Raw genomic sequence first — 19,845 nt, forward strand, 5'->3', positions numbered from 1 at the left:
TCCCGGTTATTTACACGGCAATATTAATGTTGTCAAACATGCAAGAGGTGAAGCGGAAATTAAACTACCTATCTAGACATTTTAAATGAGGTCGGAAATGACATATAGCATCTCCGAGACGACCTCACATGTTAATTTACAATTCTGTCCAGAACTGAGTTAACTTATTTAATTAATTGTTAAACAACAAAATAAATAGGTTCTCGTGATTCTACGCGTCATTTCAAGCAAACTACACATAAAGAACATCTCCAACGGAGCTACGGTTCAAAATATACAAGCATCGCAAGATATGATGGCATGAATGCAATATGTGTGCAACGACGGTTACGAGCACTTCAAAACATACATCCAACAAGAGCAAATGAAACTACACGATTCTAAGCAAGTTTCTTGTAGGACACGATCAAAATGAAGCTACGGTTCAAAAGATATGAGCAAAACAAGAAATCACTACAATCTGCCCAAAACAGCCACATAGCATTTTCTACGCCCCACAACTACGGGCTACACAACTCCGATAAACTCAAGCAAGGCATGAAACGAAAGAGGGCAAGGAGCACTACTACAAACAACTAACAACAACTAGCATGGCATCATGGATCACTAAGGAAAGAAGACACAAAATGACATCCCACACACTATTTCAGACTTAGTGAAAATTACACCTCATGAAGTGCAGTTTTCGATCTGAAGCCATATTGACAGCAGCAAAATCTATAGCTACAGGGCTCCAAATGGCATGAAAATTCACAGCATGCTAGAGAAACACAAGGGCTACAACTAACTCCATTGCGCCAACCTCAAAAGAGCTACAGATCAAAAGATAGAAGCAAGACAAGACAACAACCAAATATAACAGATTCCAGACTTAGAAATATTTCAGCATGTCCAAATCAGCACTATTTCTAGCAACTTGAGAGCAAGCAAACCACACCTAAACATGCATTTCTATTGCAACTATAAATACCAGGGGCTAGCCAAAACATCCAAGATCAACTCTCTAGTTGACAACTCCGACAAACGAAGCACGAACTAAATCCTACGAAGTAAACAAAAGGGCAACATAGCAAAATGTCGCGCGAACTAACTTGCGCCAAAGTTAAAACTAATTGCACAGAAAAATCACATGGATTTTTCTACCCCAGAAACATATATAAATATGTGAGGTTGCATAACAAAATAAAGCCACACATAAATGCGGGAAAATAACCTATATACGGGAAAATAAACTAGTGGCAATTCCTACACGCAAAAATACAGATGACCGCTCTAAAATGCATGGAAAAATGGTTCCTAAAACATGGGCATTTCTAATACGGCATTCAAGCGATTCTAACACGCGCGGAAAATTAAATACGCGACTAAACCTATTGGGACAACACGCCAAACGATGCATTCGGCACGCTAAACGGCGTCAAATAAATATGCAAGTAGCGCCAACGTGTTCTACACGAGAAACTATGCGAAATACATATATTACTCGCTTCGTTCCGACTTACGGATTAAAAGATACGGACGTTTTATTATTTAGCTAAATCCTGAAAATAATATACTCTCACGAAAAACCTAAGCTAAATGGGCCGGATCTACTACTAGGCCTGCCTCAGCTAGCAAAAAAAGAAAAGAAAAAAAACAAAGCACAGGCGCTGGGGGTGTGTGCTCACCCTGGCTACCTGGGCCGAGGCCTGCTCGCTGGGACTGGCGGCTCGGGCCTGCTGGGACGGCCCACGCGCGGTCAACGCGAGGCGAGCGGGGGTCGCGTCCTGGACCGAGCTCCTCGTCGAGGCTACTGGCGGCGGCGGCGGCGGTTGCCAGCGACGGCAAGGCGGGGCTGAGGCCCGGGAGGCGGCGAGGAGGGCCCCTCGAGCCGGGTCCGGGGCAACTCGGGGAGGGCGGCGGCGCGCATGGCCGGAGGTCGATCTGGTGACGGGCGGCGAGCACAGGGCTGGCGACGGGCGGCTGCAGGCGGTAGGGCGCTGGCGGCGAGGCGGCGGCCATGGCCGGCGGGCAGAGCACGTCAGGCTGTGGCGCACGGGGAGGCGGCGGCCGGCGAGGGTGCTGGAGGCGCGGGGCACCGGGCGCACGTGGCGGGGCTGGCCATGGACAGGAGCTCGGGGCTCGGGGCAGAAAGGGTGCGGCGGCGGATGGGTTTTGGCGGGCCACGCGCGGGCTCGGGCGGGCCCGGCGGCTGGTGGGAGGAGGAAGGAGGTGGGAGTGGGGTTGGCTGCGTGGATTACGAGGCAACCGCTAGGGTTTGCCTAAAATGGCAGGGAGGGCATCTATTTATAGAAAAGGGGCTAGGTTAGAGGGTATCTTGGGGTTTTTCGACCCTCCGATCGCGATCGTGCGGTCCAATCGGAGAGGCGGGTTAGGGTTAGCTGTGTAGAGGGGATATCCGTAGATGAGAGGGGAAAACGGGCGACGCGGCAACAAGTTTTTAAAACATTGACGAACGTCCGACGAATAACCGGAGACGGTGCCGCTACGATCGACCGTTCGGGTACCAGACGGACTCCGATCGCGACGAAATTCGACACGCGGCCTAGCTATAACTAATGAAGACCGCACGTCAAATCTCAACCCGATCAGAGAAAGTTTTCAACACACTTTTAAAACAGGGTTTAAACGTTGCCGCGGGCGCGTGCGAGTGTGGTCGGGCTCAGAACGGACAACGACGAGAACCGGCAACTACTAACGGATGCAAGTTTTGAAAACTGGCGGCAACGGAGATGCCGCTGCAATGCATATGATGCGAATGATGCGATGATGATGCGACAAAAGAAAATAGACACACGGCGAAAACGGAAAGAAAAGGGGAATCTTCTGGAACGTCGGCATCGGGCTGTCACATAGTCTTTGCCCCAACCCCAACCCTTAAAACTATCATTTGGCATTGCACAATTTTCACTAGAAAAACATAATAAACCTTCAAACAAACACGGAAATAAAGATCATTGATGCATGGTTTAATAGTTTTTACATCACACAATCATCATCTTCCCCCTCTCATCGGCACCATCACCAACAAGTTGCATTTGGCGCCATTTCCTAGACCACTTCCACGTCCATCAAGCACCTCCATTGTTGCCGGTGGTGGAGTCTTCCACACCGCCATCGCCACCCCCACTCATTGGAGTGTCACCTCGAAGAGTAGAGGACGCACCACGGAATATCTTCTTCCCCTCTGCGATGTCCTCCTTGTACTCCTTCCACCACTGCAATTGTTCTTGATCCATGTCCTTCTTGGACATCATCATGTGCTCCTTCTCTTCCACCGTGAGTTCTTTCCATACCTTTGCCTCTTTCACCTTGATCATCCTCTCCTCCAAGTCGGCCTTGCGCTTTGCTTCTTCATGTTTTGCTTCAACTTGTGCAAGCTTGACCTCTTTCTTCTTCTCGGTGATAAGAATCTTCGTCTCCAATGTCTTCCTTGTCAATTCCTCTCTTGCCTTCATCATTTGCTCCATCTTCTCCCTTAGGCTTGATGCCTCTCCTTCCATCTTCACCCTTTGCTTGCCCTTCTTGTTCCCTCGGGCTTGCCCAAGTTCCTCTCCTTCTCCTCATCTTCACTATCATCCATCCTAAGCATTGCCGACTTCTTGGATGCGCTCTCTTGATCCCTCAATTTCCACTTGTCAAAGGTTTGAAGAATTGCCCTAGCATGCTTAAATGGGAATGGCTTGCCCTTGGAAGCGGCCATCTCCTTGTACCTCATGCCGGCAATTATCTCCTATCAACCACACATAATCACATAAGAACCCACCAATAGCATAGTACACACACATAATCAAAATAGTGAAGAGACATGTGACAGCCCGATGCCAACGTTCGAGAAGATTCCCCTTTTCTTTCCGATTTCGTCGTGTGATTTATTTTATTTGTCGCATCATCATCGCATCATGCGCATCATATGCATTGCATCGGCATCTCCGTTGCTGCCAATTTTCAAAACTTGCATTCGTTAGTAGTTGCCGGTTCTCGTCGTTGTCCGTTCCGAGCCTGACCGCACACGCACGCGCCCGCGACATCGTCGAAACCCTGTTTTTAAAGAGCGTTTAAAACTTTCTCTGATCGGGGTGGAACTTGGCATGCGGTCGTAATTAGTTATTGCCAGGCCGCCTGTCGAATTTCGTCGCGATCGGAGTTCGTCTCGTACCCGAACGGTCGACCGTAGCGGCACCGTCTTCGGTCTACCGTCGGACATCTGTCGGTGTTTCAGAATACGTTGACGCGCCACCCGTTCTCCCTCTCGTCCCCGGATATCCCCTATACCCATCCGCGTACCCATTCCCGCGTTCGGAATCGTCCGAATCCGACCGCACGGTTGGATCCGGAACGAAATTCCGGGTACCCTAGCCCCCCCGTTTGTCTATATATAGACCCCCCTATTATTTAGACAACAAACCCTAGGTCTTCCTCGTTTTCCGCGCCACCAAACCCTAGCCGCCACAGCCTCTCCTCTCTCCCCCACCAGCCCCAGCCGCCGTGGGCCCGCCGAGCCCATTCGAGGCCCGCCCGGGCCCGGATCGCGCCGCCCCAGCCAAGCCTCTCCCTGCCCGAGGCTCCCGAGCTCCCGTCCATGGCAACCCGAGCCCGAGGCAGCAGCTCGAGCCGCCGTGCCCCGCCTCCAGCACCGCCGGCCGCCACCATGGCTGCTCCTCCGCCGTCGCCTTGCGCCCCAGCTCGTCGGAGAGCCCGAGCCGCCGCCTCCTCGTCGCCGGAGGTTGCCCGCAGCCCGGAGCTTCGCCCGTCTCCGCCAGCGTCGCGGATCTCGCCGGGGAACGCCACCTAGCTGCCTCCGCCGCCGAATCGCGCCGCCACCTCGACAACCCCGGCCGCCTGCAGCCCCGCCGGCGAGTCCTGTCGTGGCGAGCCATGGCCTCGATCAGACCTAGAGGTGCGGGCGCTCGCTACACCCGCGTTGACCGGCCTCAGCCTCGGTCCAACAACAGGCTGCACCGCCTGGGCCTCCTCCCCTGCTACGGCCCAGCTCGCCCCCCCTTGGCCCGGCTTCCCCCCAAGGCAGCTTCGGCCTCCTCAGGTCAGGGCGCCCCTTCAACGGCCCATCTCCAGCAGAGCCTTCCGGCCCAGGTGAGAGCACCCCCCCGAGGCTCTCTATCTCGCACCCTAGGCGCCTCCTAGTATTTTACGCCTCAGTTTTGGCCCAATAGCTATTATAGGATTTATTTTCGGTTTAGATAATTTCAGGATTTAGCTAAATATTTAAACCCCGTAACTTTTAAACCGTAAGTCGGTTCGAGACGTATTGTATATGGTTTTGTCGTAGATTTTCGCGTAGAATACGATTATCCAACTTGCATAATTGTTTGACGACGTTTAGCATGCCGTATGCATAGAATAACGTGCTGTCCTAATATGTTTGCGTCCCGTGTTTATTGTTCGCGCGTGTCCGGTTTGCCCGAATGCCTTAGATAAAATGTTCATGCTCTAGGGACCCATTTGCCATGTATATTAGAGTAGCCGATGGTATTTTTGCACGTAGGGATTTGCCGCTAGATTATTTTCCGTGTTTAGGACGTTCTCTTGCATTTACGTGTGGTGAGATTAATGTTGTGCAACCCCACATATTTTATATGTTTTCGGGGTAGAAAAATCCATAGGATTTTTCTGTGCAATTAGTTTTAGCTTTTGAGGAAGTTAGTTCACGAGATATTTTGCCATGTTGCCCTTTTGCTTAATTCGTAGGATTTATTCCGTGCTTCGTTTGAATTAGTTGTCAACTAGGGAGTTGATCTTGGATGTTTTGTTTAGCCTCTAGTATTTTGGTTGCAATAGAAATGCATGTTTAGGTGTTGTTTGCTTGCTCTCAAGTTGCTAGAAATAGTGCTGTTTTAGAGGAGCTGAAATATTTCCAAGTCTGGAATCTGTTATATTTTGTTGCTGTCTTGTCTTGCTTGCATCTTGTGATCTGTAGCTCTTTTGAGGTTGGTCCAATGGAGTTAGTTGTAGCCCTTGTGTTTCTCTTGCATGCTGTAAGTTTTCATGCCATTTGGAGTCCTGTAGCTATAAGTTTTGCTGCTGTCAATATAGCTTCAGATCGAAAACTGCACTTCATGAGGTGTAATTTTCACCAAGTCTGAAATAGAGTGTGGGATGCCATTTTGTGACTTCTTTTCCTAGTGTTCCTTGCTGCCATGCTAGTTGTTGTTAGTTGTTTGTGGTAGTGCTTCTTGCCCTCTTCCGTGCCGTGCCTTGCTTGAGCATATCGGAGTTGTGTAGCCCGTAGTTGTGGGGTGTAGAAAATGCTATGTGGCTGATTTTGGCAGATTGTAGGGATTTCTTGTTTTGCTCGTAGGTTTTGAGCCGTAGCTCCGATTTGATCGTGTCCTACATGAAACTTGCTTAGAATCTCGTGTAGTTTCATTTTCTCTTGCTGGTTGCATGTGTTGAAGTGCTCGTGACCGTCGTCGCACACATATTGCATTCATGCCATCATATCTTGCGATGCTTGTATCTTTTGAACCGTAGCTCCGTTGGAGATGTTCTTTATGTGTAGATTGCTTGCCTTGACGCGTAGAATCACGTGAACCAATTTGTTTTGCTGTTTAACAACTAATTAAATGGGTTAGTTCAGATCTGGACAGAATTGTAAATTAACATGTGAGGTCGTCTCGGAGATGCTATATGTCATTTCTGACCTCATTTAAAATGTCTAGATAGGTAGTTTAATTTCCACTTCACCTCTTGCATGTTTGACAACATTAATATTTCCGTGTAAATAACCGGGAGTGAACTAAATAATTCATATGTGGAGTTTAGTCAATATGCAACTCGTTGCATATTGGACTTCACTTAATGTGTAGTATTTGTTTTTCGTGAATTGTCATGCCGTGACTTGCATGTATTCAGCTGCTCATGCATCATTTGTGTTGTGCATCATGTGGTGAATTCCGTGTGTTGATTTATGTTTCCGGTTTGCTTCGTCTCGATAGAGTTCCGCAGCGTGTCGGATTGTGAGGACCCGTTCGACTACGTCGGTTCGTCTGCTTCACGGAGGCGTTCTTCTTCCAAGCGGGATCTCAGCCAAGATGATCATTTTCCCAGATAGCATTACTATCATTGCCATGCTTGTTTTACCGCTTCTATCGTTTATGTCTCGTTGCCTAGCACATGTTAAATATCAGCCTCTCAACAATGCCATGTTAACCTTCAACCTGTTCGACCTAGCAAACCACTGCTTGGCTATGTTACTGCTTGTTTAACCCTGTGTTAGCGTTGCTAGTTGCAGGTGCAGTTGCTTCCATGTGAAAGCATGGGTTCCTTGTTATATCACCATATTAAATGCTATTTAATTTAATGCACCTATATACTTGGTAAAAGATGGAAGGCTCGGCCTTTCTAGCCTGGTGTTTTGTTCCACCTTTGCCCCCTTAGTTTTCGGCTACCGATGTTATGTTCCATAAACGAGCGCTCCTAACATGATCGGGGTTGTTATGGGGACCCCCTTGATAATTCATTTTAGATTAAAGCTGGTCTGGCAAGGCCCAACATTGGTACTATTTGCCCAACATAATAACTTGATAATATTGAAATGCATAGGGAGTTAGCGCTACCCGAGGAGTAATTTTACATAAATAGGAGGGGCCAGTGCTGATGGTGTTGGTCCCAGACGGTCTGCCTGCGGGACCACCGCGAGGAAACTCAAGGTTTGGCACTCGTAGCTAGTTCCATCCGTCGTGTCCTGAGAACGAGATACGCGGCTCCTATCGGGTTCGTCGACACGTCGGGCGGCCTTGCTGGATTAGTTTTACCTTTGACGAGATATCTTGTGCATCGGGATTCCAGTGATGCTTTGGGTAATCTCAGAGTTGAGGTTTTCCACTAGGGAATCCGACGAGATCGCGAGCTTCGTGATCGAGGATTTCTATGCGGCTTGTGGTAATTTGTGATGGACTAGTTGGAGCACCCCTGTAGGGTTAAATCTTTCAGAAAGCCGTGCCCGCGGTTATGTGGCAATGTGGAAACTTTGTTTAACACTGGTTCTAGATAACTTGAAGTCAACTTAATTTACCCTTAGTAACTAATGGACTAAGGAATTTTTCTCGATTATGGAGGTGGTTAAAGAGTTCGTCGTAAAGGGTAACGTCGATGCAAGCTTTGACACTAATCTGAATAACTATGAGTAGTGAAACGGATTCATATAGTAGAGTGGATATTTGGAGCATTTCCGAAAAGCACGTAGTAGCAGCATCTATAAAGATGACATAAAGATTTGTAAAGAACGCACGGATCTGAAAGTTTCAGAACCGTTGACTAAAACCTCTCTCACGAGCAAGACGTGATCAGACCCCATAACTATATGGGTATTGGATTCGTTGGAATCACATGGTGATGTGAACTAGATTATTGACTCTAGTGCAAGTGGGAGACTGTTGGAAATATGCCCTAGAGGCAATAATAAATTAGTTATTATTATATTTCTTAGTTCATGATAATCGTTTATTATCCATGCTATAATTGCATTGATTGGAAACACAATACTTGTGTGGATACATAGACAAAACACTGTCCCTAGTAAGCCTCTAGTTGACTAGCTCGTTGATCAAAGATGGTCAAGGTTTCCTGGCCATAGGCAAGTGTTGTCACTTGATAACGGGATCACATCATTAGGAGAATCATGTGATGGACTAGACCCAAACTAATAGACGTAGCATGTTGATCGTGTCATTTTGTTGCTACTGTTTTCTGCGTGTCAAGTATTTGTTCCTATGACCATGAGATCATATAAACTCACGGACACCAGAGGAATGCTTTGTGTGTATCAAACGTCGCAACGTAACTGGGTGACTATAAAGATGCTCTACAGGTATCTCCGAAGGTGTTCGTTGAGTTAGTATAGATCGAGACTGGGATTTGTCACTCCGTGTGAACGGAGAGGTATCTCGGGGCCCACTCGGTAATACAACATCACACACAAGCCTTGCAAGCAATGTAACTTAGTGTAAGTTGCGGGATCTTGTATTACGGAACGAGTAAAGAGACTTGCCAGTAAACGAGATTGAAATAGGTATACGGATACTGACGATCGAATCTCGGGCAAGTAACATACCGAAGGACAAAGGGAATGACATACGGGATTATATGAATCCTTGGCACTGAGGTTCAAACGATAAGATCTTCGTAGAATATGTAGGATCCAATATGGGCATCCAGGTCCCGCTATTGGATATTGACCGAGGAGTCTCTCGGGTCATGTCTACATAGTTCTCGAACCCGCAGGGTCTGCACACTTAAGGTTCGACGTTGTTTTATGCGTATTTGAGTTATATGGTTGGTTACCGAATGTTGTTCGGAGTCCCGGATGAGATCACGGACGTCACGAGGGTTTCCGGAATGGTCCGGAAACGAAGATTGATATATAGGATGACCTCATTTGGTTACCGGAAGGTTTTCGTGCATTACCGGAAAAGTTTCGGGCTCATCGGTAGTGTACCGGGAGTGCCGGGAGGGGTGTCGGGGACCATCGGGAGGGGTGTCACGCCCCAAGGGGTCTCATGGGCTATGGGAAGAGATAAACCAGCCCCTAGTGGGCTGGAATAAGTTCCCACTAAGGCCCATAAGGTTTGAGAAGGAAAAAACACAAGGTGGAAAGAGTTTCCAAGTGGGAAGGTGGAATCCTACTCCAAGTAGGATTGGAGTAGGACTCCTCCACCTCCAATTTCGGCCAAACCTTTGGGTTTTGAGGCTGCCTCCTCCCCTCCCTCCCACCTATATATACGGAGGTTTTAGGGCTGATTTGAGACGACTTTCTCACGGCTGCCCGACCACATACCTCCATAGTTTTTCCTCTAGATCGCGTTTCTGCGGAGCTCGGGCGGAGCCCTGCTGAGACAAGATCATCACCAACCTCCGGAGCGCCGTCACGCTGCCAAAGAACTCTTCTACCTCTCCGTCTCTCTTGCTGGATCAAGAAGGCCGAGATCATCGTCGAGCTGTACGTGTGCTGAACGCGGAGGTGCCGTCCGTTCGGTACTAGATCGTGGGACTGATCGCGGGATTGTTCGCGGGGCGGATCGAGGGACGTGAGGACGTTCCACTACATCAACCGCGATCTCTAATCGCTTCTGCTGTACGATCTACAAGGGTACGTAGATCGCTCATCCCCTCTCGTAGATGAACATCACCATGATAGGTCTTCGTGCGCGTAGGAAAATTTTTGTTTCCCATGCGACGTTCCCTAACAATTACTCCTTGTATCCGTGTACCAGATTGCATGACCAGTTATTTCGGGAATTCATAGGTGGGAATTCAAGTAGTTGCTTATAGGACAATCTTCCAACAAATGCATGATGTTAGATTGGGGTTCGACATCTAGTGGATTCGTTTGTTCACGGTCGACTTACAACGGTACACGTTGTGTCTTAAAGAGTCCTTGTAGCTTGCTACGACTCGGGGATACCTCATATGTCGGGTGCACTGCCTTGCACTTGATGGCTACTATAAATCGAGCCCGTGCGATCCTGTCCACGAAAATATCGAACGAAATCTTTCTCATGAGTTTGTTCTGGCTAATTGTATGCCGCATCCTTGTTTTTGTTGGAATATGGTAATTCGAGTTGCTTCAATGTCAAGTGGTGATTTCAGATCTTTTCTAAGCAGTGTTCTCATATTCATATGAGAGTGCCAATCCTTTTGCTCAATCAGTTGTCTTATCAATTCTTGTCAACCGGAGTCATCGTATCAATTCCATTCAACCGGTGTGTTTCTCTTCAAGTAATTCAATCCTCTCCAATTTTGCAAGATCAATCTCTCATTTCTTTCCGAAGTTTGTCTCATCCGTCCCAAGTTGTCTTTGTTTTTCCCCGCCCTCCCACCCTTTTCTTTAGTGATTCAATTTTCATCCAAGAGTTTTCTTTTCATTGTGCTTCCGTTGTGTGTTCTTTTCTCTCTTACCCGGTGATTCGTTGTGAAGATTCTCAGGAGCGTCATGTTCATCTTTATTCATTCTTGTCATCCTTCCCGGTGAATTTAATTCAGTTCTCCGTGTTCATCATATCCTTTTCGTGCTTGTAATTCTTCCTATGTTGGAGATTCTTATCAACATATCCTGTTATTCATTCATATTTTTCTATCCGGTGTGTTGAAGATATCTCGGAGTTTCTTGTTTCAGATATTTAATTGTTTCGAGGTGCTAACCTCATCTAGTTTTCTCATACCGGTGCAATATCTCTCTTCTAAGCAATATTTTTTCTAACGGTGATTTCTTTGAGTGGGGCCATAACCCACAGGTTCTTTCCCAGGATCTTTCCTGGCTCTTTTAATCTTTCCCGGAGATCATTAATTCCTTTCAACTATGACGTAAGTATGAATTTCATCAGTCATATTCCTTCTTCAAGACCTATTTGAATTAATTCTCATATTGGCTCAACCTTTCATTCCTCATTATTCCGGCGTGTCTCAGTTATTCTTGGTGGTGTTCTTCTCGTCATTTTCAGCTTTGAAGACTGAAGGAGTGTTTCTCTCAAATCTTGGTCTATTCTCTTCTAGATTCATCATTTCAGCTTGGTGCCATCATCTTAATTGTTCCAATCATGAGAATCCATTTCTCGCTATCCGGTGCTTTTCTCAGTTGTTTTCATTCTCGTTCCTCCAAAGGCCATCATTTTAGAAGATTCTTCGTTCTCAGCTTTCAGCTTTCATCCTCGATTCTTCTCAATTGTTGCCTCTTCGTTCGTCTCTCGATTATTCCGGTGCTTCCTTCAATTTTGCTTCAAGTGGGGTTTTTCTCTCTGTTTCTCCAAGATTCATTTATAGAGGAATAAGTTGTATGCTTAATCCGTTACTTGTCATCAATTAAACTTGATGAAGGACAAGCGTAACATAATTCTTATTCTTGTTCGTAGTATTTTGAATTCTTCTTCCGGAGTGGCTCATGATATCAATTCTTTTCTCAAGTGTTCTTCAGGATTCTTGTTGGAGAACCTCAAGTTTTCTTCTCTTGCATCTCCAAGTGCATTTGTTCTTCCTTTATCCTTTGAGGTGGTATTATAGCCTTCTTGTTAGTGTAGGAGCCTCAAAGAGTTTTCCTTTCAAGAATAAGATAATTAAAACCACCAATTCTATGATCATGAGATATTTTCAACCCATGAGTTCTTCGTTGAGCTATATTGGTTTGGATTTCACCTAAAGCTTTTCCTATGGATGGTTGCTATCATGGTGTTTGTCATTAATCCAAGTTCTCAATGTATCCTCTTGGTGTAAGTAATTGTTCACATCTTGTTTCTCCCAATCAATCCTTGTTTCTTTTAGTGGTTGGTTGTCACCTCATATTTGTTGAGATGATTTTCACAAGCCCACTACTATCTTGTTCTTTTCGTTGTTGGTTTTCCAACTACTCTGTCAATTCTCTGTCCGACGGCTCTTCAATTCTATTGTAATGATAGTTGTCATTCTTTTCTTCATTCTCTTCTTCCGTATGAGCTAGTTCCTATTCCCTTGTTCTGGATGCATTGTGATGTTGCTCTTTTGGATCAATCTTGTTGTTCTGTCAAGATCATGGTGTTCCCTTGTTCTATTTAGTTGTTTGATATGTATATTATCTATTTCTTCCATCATATCGAATTTTTTGTCCCATTTTCCTACCGAAGTGCTGCCGAAATTTTCTGTGAATTCTTGCTTCTTTCTCATTTCACTCCTCACCGCCTTGCAACCTTCAAGGATCGCTGGTTTCACTCGTTTGTCAAAGAAGCGACTAAGTTTTTACCTCTTGTTTATTCTCATCCTCTCCCCCTTTCATTCTTGGATCTCGGGACGAGATCCTCTTGTAGTGTAGGAGAGTTGTGACAGCCCGATGCCGACGTTCCAGAAGATTCCCCTTTTCTTTCCGATTTCGTCGTGTGATTTATTTTATTTGTCACATCATCATCGCATCATGCGCATCATCTGCATTGCATCGTCATCTCCGTTGCCGCCAATTTTCAAAACTTGCATTCGTTAGTAGTTGCCGGTTCTCGTCGTTGTCCGTTCCGAGCCCGACCGCACACGCACGCGCCCGCGGCATCGTCGAAACCCTGTTTTTAAAGAGCATTTAAAACTTTCTCTAATCGGGGTGAAACTTGACATGCGGTCGTAATTAGTTATTGCCACGCCGCCTGTCGAATTTCGTCGCGATCGGAGTTCGTCTGGTACCCGAACGGTCGACTGTAGCGGCACCGTCTTCGGTCTACCGTCGGACGTTTGTCGGCGTTTCAAAATACGTTGACGCACCGCGTGTTCTCCCTTTCGTCCCCGGATATCCCCTCTACCCGGCCGCGTACCCATTCCCGCGTTCGGAATCGTCCGAATCCGACCGCACGGTTGGATCCGGAACGAAATTCTGGGTACCCTAGCCCCCCCGTTTGTCTATATATAGACCCCCCTATTATTTAGACATCAAACCCTAGGTCTTCCTCGTTTTCCGCGCCACCAAACCCTAGCCGCCACAACCTCACCTCTCTCCCCCACCAGCCCCAGCCGCCGTGGGCCCGCCGAGCCCATTCGAGGCCCGCCCGGGCCCGGATCGCGCCGCTCCAGCCGAGCCTCTCCCTGCCCGAGGCTCCCGAGCTCCCGTCCATGGCAGCCCGAGCCCGAGGCAGCAGCCTGAGCCGCCGTGCCCCGCCTCCAGCACCGCCGGCCGCCACCATGGCCGCTCCTCCGCCTCGCCTTGCGCCCCAGCTCGCCGGAGAGCCCGAGCCGCCGCCTCCTCGTCGCCGGAGGTTGCCCGCAGCCCGGAGCTTCGCCCGTCTCCGCCAGCGTCGCGAATCTCGCCGGGGAATGCCACCTAGCTGCCTCCGCCGCCGAATCGCGCCTCCACCTCGACAACCCCGGCCGCCTGCAGCCCCACCGGCGAGTCCTGTCGCGGCGAGCCATAGCCTCGATCGGATCTAGAGGTGCGGGCGCTCGCTACGCCCGCGTTGACCGGCCTCAGCCTCGATCCAGCAACAGGCTGCCCCGCCTGGGCCTCCTCCCCTGCTACGGCCCAGCTCGCCCCCCCTTGGCCCGGCTTCCCCCCAAGGCAGCTTCGGCCTCCCCAGGTCAGGGCGCCCCTTCAACGGCCCATCTCCAGCAGAGCCTTCCGGCCCAGGTGAGAGCACCCCCCCGAGACTCTTTATCTCGCGCCCTAGGCGCCTCCTAGTATTTTACGCCTCAGTTTTGGCCCAGTAGCTATTATAGGATTTATTTTCGGTTTAGATAATTTCAGGATTTAGCTAAATATTTAAACCCCCGTAACTTTTAAACCGTAAGTCGGTTCGAGACGTATTGTATATGGTTTTGTCGTAGATTTTCGCGTAGAATACGATTATCCAACTTGCATAATTGTTTGACGACGTTTAGCATGCCGTATGCATAGAATAACGTGCTGTCCTAATATGTTTGCGTCCCGTGTTTATTGTTCGCGCGTGTCCGGTTTGCCCGAATGCCTTAGATAAAATGTTCATACTCTAGGGACCCATTTGCCATGTATATTATAGTAGCCGATGGTATTTTTGCACGTAGGGATTTGCCGCTAGATTATTTTCCGTGTTTAGGACGTTCTCTCGCATTTACGTGTGGTGAGATTAATGTTGTGCAACCCCACATATTTTATATGTTTTCGGGGTAGAAAAAATCCTTAGGATTTTTCTTTGCAATTAGTTTTAGCTTTTGAGGAAGTTAGTTCACGAGATATTTTGCCATGTTACCCTTTTGTTTAATTCGTAGGATTTATTCCGTGCTTCGTTTGAATTAGTTGTCAACTAGGGAGTCGATCTTGGATGTTTTGTTTAGCCCCTGGTATTTTGGTTGCAATAGAAATGCATGTTTAGGTGTTGTTTGCTTTCTCTCAAGTTGCTAGAAATAGTGTTGTTTTAGAGGAGCTGAAATATTTCTAAGTCTGGAATCTGTTACATTTTGTTGCTGTCTTGTCTTGCTTCCATCTTGTGATCTGTAGCTCTTTTGAGGTTGGTCCAATGAAGTTAGTTGTAGCCCTTGTGTTTCTCTAGCATGCTGTAAGTTTTCATGCCATTTGGAGTCCTGTAGCTATAGGTTTTGCTTCTGTCAATATAGCTTCAGATCAAAAACTGCACTTCATGAGGTGTAATTTTCACTAAGTCTGAAATAGAGTGTGAGATGCCATTTTGTGACTTCTTTTCCTAGTGTTCCTTGCTGCCATGCTAGTTGTTGTTAGTTTTTTGTAGTAGTGCTTCTTGCCCTCTTCCGTGCCATGCCTTGCTTGAGCATATCGGAGTTGTGTAGCCCGTAGTTGTGGGGTGTAGAAAATGCTATGTGGCTGATTTTGGCAGATTGTAGGGATTTCTTGTTTTGCTCGTAGGTTTTGAGCCGTAGCTCCGATTTGATCGTGTCCTACATGAAACTTGCTTAGAATCTCATGTAGTTTCATTTTCTCTTGCCGGTTGCATGTGTTGAAGTGCTCGTGACCGTCGTCGCACACATATTGCATTCATGCCATCATATCTTGCGATGCTTGTATCTTTTGAACCGTAGCTCCGTTGGAGATGTTCTTTATGTGTAGATTGCTTGCCTTGACGCGGAGAATCATGTGAACCTATTTTTTTTGCTGTTTAACAACTAATTAAATGGGTTAGTTCAGATCTGGACGGAATTGTAAATTAACATGTGAGGTCGTCTCGGAGATGCTATATGTCATTTCTGACCTCATTTAAAATGTCTAGATAGGTAGTTTAATTTCCGATTCACCTCTTGCATGTTTGACAACATTAATATTGTCGTGCAAATAACCGGGAGTGAACTAAATAATTCATATGTGGAGTTTCGTCAATATGCAACTCGTTGCATATTGAAATTCACTTAATGTGTAGTATTTGTTTATCGTGAATTGTCATGCCGTGACTTGCATGTATTCAACTGCTCATGCATCATTTGTGTTGTGCATCGTGTGGTGAATTCCGTGTGTTGATTTGTGTTTCCGGTTTGCTTCGTCTCGATAGAGTTCCGCAGCGTGTCGGATTGTGAGGACCCGTTCGACTACGTCGGTTCGTCTGCTTCACGGAGGCGTTCTTCTTCCAAGCGGGATCTCAGGCAAGATGATCATTTCCCCAGATACCATTACTATCATTGCCATGCTAGTTTTACCGCTTCTATCGTTTATGTCTCGTTGCCTACCACATGTTAAATATCAGCCTCTCAACAATGCCATGTTAACCTTCAACCTGTTCGACCTAGCAAACCACTGCTTGGCTATGTTACTGCTTGCTTAACCCTGTGTTAGCGTTGCTAGTTGCAGGTGCAGTTGCTTCCATGTGAAAGCATGGGTTCCTTGTTATATCACCATATTAAATGCTATTTAATTTAATGCACCTATATACTTGGTAAAAGGTGGAAGGCTCGGCCTTTCTGGGCTGGTGTTTTGTTCCACCTTTGCCCCCTTAGTTTTCGGCTACCGGTGTTATGTTCCATAAACGAGCGCTCCTAACACGATCGGGTTTGTTATGGGGACTCCCTTGATAATTCGTTTTAGACTAAAGCTGGTCTGGCAAGGCCCAACATTGGTACTATTTGCCCAACATAATAACTTGATAATATTGAAATGCATAGGGAGTTAGCGCTACCCGAGGAGTAATTTTACATAAACAGGAGGGGCCAGTGCTGATGGTGTTGGTCCCAAACGGTCTGCCTGTGGGACCACCGCGAGGAAACTTGAGGATTGGCACTCGTAGGTAGTTCCATCCGTTGTGTCCTGAGAACGAGATACGCGGCTCCTCTCGGGTTCGTCGACACGTCGGGCGGCCTTGCTGGATTAGTTTTACCTTTGACGAGATATCTTGTGCATCGGGATTCCGGTGATGCTTTGGGTAATCTCAGAGTTGAGGTTTTCCACTAGGGAATCCGACGAGATCGCGAGCTTCATGATCGAGGATTTCTATGCGGCTTGTGGTAATTTGTGATGGACTACCCCTGTAGGGTTAAATCTTTCGGAAAGCCGTCCCACGGTTATGTGGCAAGGTGGAAACTTTGTATAACACTGGTTCTAGATAACTTGAAGTCAACTTAATTAAAATATGCCAACTGTGTGCGTAACTGTGACTGTCTCTTTCGTGAGTTCCTTCTCCGATCGAGGACACGGTGGGGTTATGCCTGACGTAGGTAGGTGCTCAGGATCATTCATTTGATCATCAGTAGTTCACGTCCGCTATTCGTAGATGTTCCCCCTCTTATTTCTTGTACTCGTAAGTTTAGCCACCAAATATATGCTTAGCCGCTGCTGCAACCTCACCACTTAACCATGCCTCACCCATTAAGCTTTGCTAGTCTTGATACCTTTGGAAATGAGATTGCTGAGTCCCCTGTGGCTCACAGATTACTACAACACCAGTTGCAGGTACAGGTAAAGATTACTTGACCTGAGCGCGTTGATTGTTCATTTGGAGTTGCTTCTTCTTCTTCTTCTTCATCGATCTAGGATGGGTTCCAGGCCGGCAACCTGGGATAGCAAGGATGGACGTCGTTATTCTTTTCTCGTTTGTTTTCGTCCGTAGTCGGACCCTGCTCTTACTCTTGATGAATTATGTAATGTACTGATGTGACTCTGATCTAGCTTGTGGCGAGTGTAAGCCAACTCTATATATATCTCTTCTGTTCAGTACATGTACTTGTGACGATATCCATTCTTGCGACACGACGAGATGCGCTTCTATCCCTGACAAGGCCCTCGTGCCAAATTGAGGATAGGGTCGCATCTTGGGCGTGACAAGATATGTACTCACATAGTCACTCTCGACGGTTCCACTAGGTGGTGCATCCCTCACTTGGTCCATGGCCGCACTCCAACGAGCACAAGCGGGCTTCATCAAATCCCACCGGCCTTGAAGCGACCGGTAACTGCGAGAGATCAACTCACTATTCTTCGGCTTGATCGTACAATAGTTGTCCTCGATCCTGTGCCAAGAACGTTTATCGGTTTGATCGGTGCCGGTGGTTGCATCCATCCCCACAGATGCCCAAGCACGAACCAAGAGGATATCTTCCGCTTTGGTGTAGTTTGTCGACCACGCGTGTGGGCGGGAAGCGGCGGTGAATGCCTCCTCCCCTATCTCGGCCACCTCCTCCTTCTCATCCCCTTCATCCTCCTCATCTTCCTCAACCTCCTCACCAAAGGGTTCTAGAGGCGGAGCTGTTGGGTAACGTAGCATAAATTCAAAATTTTCCTACGCATATTCAGATCTTCCTATGGAGAGACCAGCAACGAGAGAGGGGTAAGAGCATCTTCATACCTTTGAAGATCTCTAAGCGGAAGCGTTGCTAGAACGCGGTTGATGGAGTCGTACTCGTAGCGATTCCGATCTAGTGCCGAACAACGGCACCTCCGCGTTCAACACACGTGCAGCCCGGTGACGTCTCCCGCGCCTTGATCCAGCAAGGAGGAGGGAGAGGTTGGGGAAGAACTCCAGCAACACGACGGCGTGGTGTCGATGGAGAGACGAGGTCTCCCGGCAGGGCTTCGCCAAGCACCGGCGGAGAGGAGGAGGAAGAAGAGCAGGGCTGCGCCGAGAGAGAGGGAAAAACCGTGTGTCTCAATGGACAAAAGTGCCCGATATATATAGGGGGAGGGGAGAGGGGGTGCCACCCCTAGGGTTCCCACCCTAGGGGGTGTGGCAGCCCCCCCAGATGGGAGGTGCGGCGGCCAGAAGGGGGAGGAGGGGGTGGCGCACCATCTGGTGGGCCTTAGGCCCACCTGGCCTAGGGTTTGCCCCCCCTTTTCTCTCCCTTGCACTATGGGCTGAGTGGGGAGGCGCACCAGCTCACCTAGGGGCTGGTTCCCACCCCCACTCGGCCCACCTTATCTCCCGGGGTCGTTGCCCCCCTTCGGTGGTCCCCCGGGGCCACCTCCGGTGGTCCCGGTGGTCCCGGTACGTTACCGGTGATGCCCGAAACACTTCCGGTATCCGAAACCATCCGTCCTATATATCAATCTTTACCTCCGGACCATTCCGGAGCTCCTCGTGACGTCCGGGATCTCATCCGGGACTCCGAACAACTTTTGGTAACCTTGTATAACAATTCCCTATAACCCTAGCGTCATCGAACCTTAAGTGTGTAGACCCTACGGGTTCGGGAGACAGGCAGACATGATCGAGAGGGCTCCCACTTGCTCCACGATGATCTCATCGGATGAACCACGATGTCAAGGATTCAATCAATCCCGTATACGATTCCCTTTGTTTGTCGGTATAGAACTTGCCCGAGATTCGATCGTCGGTATACCTATACCTTGTTCAATCTCGTTATCGGTAAGTCTCTTTACTCGTTCCGTAGCACGTCATCGTGTGACTAACTCCTTAGTCACATTGAGCTCATGATGATGTTCTACCGAGTGGGCCCAGAGATACATCTCCGTCACACGGAGTGACAAATCCCGATCTCGATTCGTGCCAACTCAACAGACACTTTCGGAGGTACCCGTAGTGCACCTTTATAGTCACCCAGTTACGTTGTGACGTTTGATTCACCCAAAGCACTCCTATGGTATCGGGGAGTTGCACAATCTCACGGTCGAAGGAAAAGATACTTGACATTAGAAAAACATTAGCATACCAACAATACGATCTAGTGCTAGGCTTAGGATTGGGTCTTGTCCATCACATCATTCTCCCAATGATGTGATCCCGTTATCAATGAAATCTAATGCCCATGATCAGGAAACCATGATCATCTATTGACTAACGAGCTAGCCAACTAGAGGCTTGCTAGGGACACATTGTGATCTATTCATTCACACATGTATTACTGTTTCCTGTTAATACAATTATAGCATGAACAATAGACGATTATCATGAACAAGGAAATATGATAATAACCATTTTATTATTGCCTCTAGGGCATATT

Source organism: Hordeum vulgare, chromosome 2H (assembly GCF_904849725.1).
Source record: "Hordeum vulgare subsp. vulgare chromosome 2H, MorexV3_pseudomolecules_assembly, whole genome shotgun sequence".
NCBI classification, from domain to species: domain Eukaryota; kingdom Viridiplantae; phylum Streptophyta; class Magnoliopsida; order Poales; family Poaceae; genus Hordeum; species Hordeum vulgare.